Raw genomic sequence first — 3,687 nt, 5'->3', positions numbered from 1 at the left:
GCTCATTGACTTCTCAGCACATGAGTTGGGTCCCTCTGACCCCCCATTACTGTCATCTGTACTGTCATTTATCTTCATCCAGGTACCATAGATGACACCTGAACTGATCTTCACAACCCCAGCCTCTTCAATTTTTATTTCATTTTCCAAATGGATGTGCCATTATATCTATAGTTCCAAGTCTGTTACGGTCTTTAAATTGCTCTCCAATCAGTTACATCATCATCATCATCATCATCATCGTTATTATTATGCTTTTGCTTCTTTTTTTTCTGTTTTACTATAATATACTGACTGTACGTTTCCTTATTAGTTTTTGCTGCGATTGTTAGGGGCATCTGTGTCTTCTTGTACCATGCAAAAGACATCATTGACATGTTTTGGATCATCTACTTTAACCATGTTCATGTCATGTCCACACGCATGCTCTTCTGGAAATGAGGCTTAAGGATGGCTTTTCACATCTCTCCTTATAAGTTTTCATAAAGCATTTATTGTTGCTTAAGATTCACAAGAGCAAAGGGCACGTATTCCTTGTTCACCTTTGCTTCCTAAATGCATAGGACAGTGCCTGGCACAGGGTAGATGCTAATTGAATATTTGTCGAGTGAATGAAATACTTTGTTTTAATTTTCTATCTTACCCTTGAATTAAGAGAAATATCTCCAGGCCTAGTTGGTTTTATCAAGAGCCAGCACTTGTGGGTTGGTCTTGGTGCCACTTTATGTATGGGCAACTTCGTGTTTAGTACTACAGTGTAGGGTAATATAAGTGAAATATTTCTAACTGATTTTTCATGTTTCATTGGCTTTCCCTAATGCTGAACTCAATCTATCTTTTTTTAATAGGAAATCTAGTTTCTTGACAATGTGAACAGCTAGAAGAAAAATACTGTGGAAGCAGCATAAAGGAATCCCATTTGTCTTAAAAATAAAGAATAAAATAAACAGATTATAAACGAAAGGAATGGATAGGAAATTTTTTGTTTTGTTTAGAAAAGCCATTTATAGATAAGGGAAGAGAAAGAGTATAGCTGGGAACAGGATTAATAATCATTCTAAATAACTTCAGAAGGGCAAGTTTGATTAGTTTTATCAGAATAGCACACTTTAATCATGAGCTTTAATGCCAATTCTAGGATTAAGTGCAAATTATTCTTATATTCTGACAGAATATTAATTCCATCATTCATTTGTTCCCTGAAAACATTTATAGAGTGAGTGTAAGCCATGGTATGCACACCACTGAATAAAATGTAATACTACAATGATGAAAAAGACAATGTTTTGCCTTCAAGGAGATTGTGGTGACACAAACAATGCGTGGATAAACCTAAGGTGAGATGCGCAAGTCCTTATTCATACAAAGAGGCCACAGAGGAGAGAAGTCAACAATTTCAGAGATAAAAGAAAAAGTGGAAGATCTATTAGGGATTGGAAGGCACTGGCTCCTTCATAGATACCGCCACCATTCAATTCTATCAAGTTAGTCTATGAGAACTGCCAGGCCAGTGGTGTGAGATTCTAGAGGGGGTGGGATTTAGTGAAGTCAGAAATCAGGATTATTATCTGAAATTTTCTTACTTTAAAATACTGCCGGTAAATTCGATCTTTAAAAGAATGTGGTAGCAACTATTGATTGTGGCCTAAGAAAACTCACCTTATAGGCATACTTGCCACAAAGGTCTGCAACATTTGAAAAGAAACAACACACAAGCGTACAACACCATAGCAAATAAAGATACAGGTCTCTGAAGAGAGAGAAAATGCAGTACCAAGTCTGCGTATGTAAAACGGAGCAGTTACGGAATGCCTTCCTCTCTCTCTAAAATCAATTAAAAAAATAAACATTTCATTTAAAAAGTCCAAAATTGTTCTGAGATTCAAATTTTATTATTTTTTTTAAAGCCAAACATGTAAAGGAATAGGAAGTCAGTCCCTCAGGCAGAGGAGACGGTACTGCCAAGGGCTGGGGGATGAGAGAGCTTCCAAACCAGCGGGTGGAGAGTTTCATGAGCTGAGGTTCAAGGCCAAAACGGGAACCTGGTTTTCAATGACCTCGTCATCCCTATTTGAAACTGGGATTTATTTTATGTCCAATGGGAAGTAACTGGAAGGCTATAAATTGAGAAATGGTTCCAGTTAATTTTTGTTTTAATTCTCTGTTACTGCATGCTTTAATGTTGACCTATTCATTACAATCATTTTAAAGGGATGGTGGGAGAGGCTATATGAAGAATATGTAGCCAGATACATTTTAAGTGGATGACACCAAAATATTAAAATAAGAATGTATTCTTCTGAAATAAATGGAATTCTGCAGAATTAGGAGTTGTGGCATTTCTTTTTGTGTTACTCAAAATGTGGCTTCAGTCTGTTTCTCTGTCATGACGATATATTTGAAATTCTCCTCAACAAGTAATTCGTTGTCCTGATATTTTTAAACTTGGTTTAAGTCCATCAGAAACTCTGAGGAGAATGGAATACGATTGTACTTGGGTAGGAAGAAATTGTATGAACATTTGGTGCTATTTCATTTGGGTTATAATATTACCCTTGTGCATGATGAAGGAAATGTAACGTGATTCTTATATCTCGTGAAGAATAGTTTGTGGCAACATGGCTAAACGCACCAAGAGGTCAGAATCCTCAGTAAATATGGGAACCGTATGGCACCTCCCTCAGGAAAATGGTGAAGAAAGTTGAAATCAGCCAGCACGCCATGTACACTTGCTCCTTCTGTGGCAAAACCAAGATGAAGAGAAGAGTTCATTGCTGCATGAAAACAGTAGCTGGTGGTGCCTGGACTTTCAACACCGCTTCTGCTGCCACAGGGAAGTCTGCCATCAGAAGACTGAAGGAATTGAAAGACCAGTAGAAGCTCTACAATTTGAAACATTGCTTGCCAATGATAAATGGGTTAATTTATGTAACAACAACAACAACAAAAAAGAATTTGCCTTAAGAAAAATGCTATGTTCGCTTATAACCAGGCATATTTTCTTTACATGACTAAAGGTGTGATAGAATTAAATTGAAATTGTCTAAAACAGTTAGGCTAAGATCTTTTGTAAATATTAATAGCATATTAATAGCAAGAGGCAGGATCAAAGAAAAAAATACCATCAATACTTATGGAAAGAGGTGTGTAAGGCCATTATACTAAATATTACTTATATTCTGCCTTTGACTCTGAATCTACTCTACACTTCCATTACTTCACTTATTGGATGAAATGTTCCAGATATTAAGAAAATGCCTCTTTGTTTTAAATGTCAATATCTGAATTAAGCATATTTCCACTTCTCAATGCAGTCTATACAGACGATTATCTAATTTGATTTTTGAATATTTTATGTTTTCCATCACCTTATACTTTTTGCTAGTTTCCTAATTTTAGATCATGCCTCCTAATTTAGCATTCTTTTTAAGTTTTGTGTGTATTTTATTTGAGTCAGTTTTGTAGTCCCCTTCATCATATTCAAAGCTTTAAATATGTCACCAAAAACATCGGATAGCTTTCTTTGTGAATGCTTTCAGTGATGCCTATTCAGAAATATTTACACATCACATTGAAATAAATGTCTTGACTAAAGTGACAAATTACATTTTTTGCAACACTTTCTAAGTGAAAGCACAGATGTAAAGTATTATATTACTGTCAAGAGAGTTTAATATTTTTAACAAT

At 35.5% G+C, this 3,687-nt stretch overlaps 1 pseudogene; it reads left to right on the top strand.

Moving 5' to 3' along the window:
- The first annotated feature begins 2,618 nt into the window (after positions 1-2,618).
- On the top strand, positions 2,619-2,877 carry LOC107545200 (large ribosomal subunit protein eL43 pseudogene; annotated as a pseudogene).
- Positions 2,878-3,687: the final 810 nt, after the last annotated feature.

Source organism: Miniopterus natalensis, chromosome 2, assembly GCF_054644295.1.
Source record: "Miniopterus natalensis isolate mMinNat1 chromosome 2, mMinNat1.hap1, whole genome shotgun sequence".
NCBI classification, from domain to species: Eukaryota; Metazoa; Chordata; class Mammalia; order Chiroptera; family Miniopteridae; genus Miniopterus; species Miniopterus natalensis.
The sequence above is the reverse complement of the archived record's forward strand: the minus strand, read 5'-3'. Positions and strand labels throughout refer to the sequence as shown.